We start from the raw sequence: 510 nt of genomic DNA, 5'->3' as shown, positions 1-510 counted from the left end.
ACCACTGCCAGAGGGTTGGCACCATAAACCCTGGCACATAAAGCAGGCTCATCCCCATTTTTCAGATGGGCCCTCTAGGTCCTAGACAGGTAAATCCATCTGCTGGAGTTAGCGTGTTAATGACAGACTAGGCCACGTGGGGCCAGCAGGTACACTGTGGAGTAGTGTCACCGAAGCTGCCCCACCGGGACACGTTTCAGAGTAGGAGGTGCCAGGGTGGGGGGTGGGGGGGTCGGGTCAGGAACATCCGGGCATCCCGGAAACATGAGAACGCAGGATGCCCACAGCCAGATGCCACCTAGAGGCCCAGGTCCCAGAAAAGCAGCAAGAGGACAAGCTGGAGCGGGTGGGAGGCGGGGGCGGACGTGGTCTCAGGTGCTGGCCGCGGCAGCAGGGCCAAAGTCAAGAATGGTGAAGCCGTGGGCCTCCCCGCAGCGGGTGCAGTGCGAACCTGGAAACGAGCTCGCTTCCCCGACCCGCAGCCGGAGCCGCAGCCCCAGCCGCGCCTCG

This window comes from Condylura cristata, unplaced genomic scaffold (genome assembly GCF_000260355.1).
Source record: "Condylura cristata isolate star-nosed mole 26May11 unplaced genomic scaffold, ConCri1.0 scaffold00021, whole genome shotgun sequence".
Taxonomy (NCBI): domain Eukaryota; kingdom Metazoa; phylum Chordata; class Mammalia; order Eulipotyphla; family Talpidae; genus Condylura; species Condylura cristata.
The sequence above is the reverse complement of the archived record's forward strand: the minus strand, read 5'-3'. Positions refer to the sequence as shown.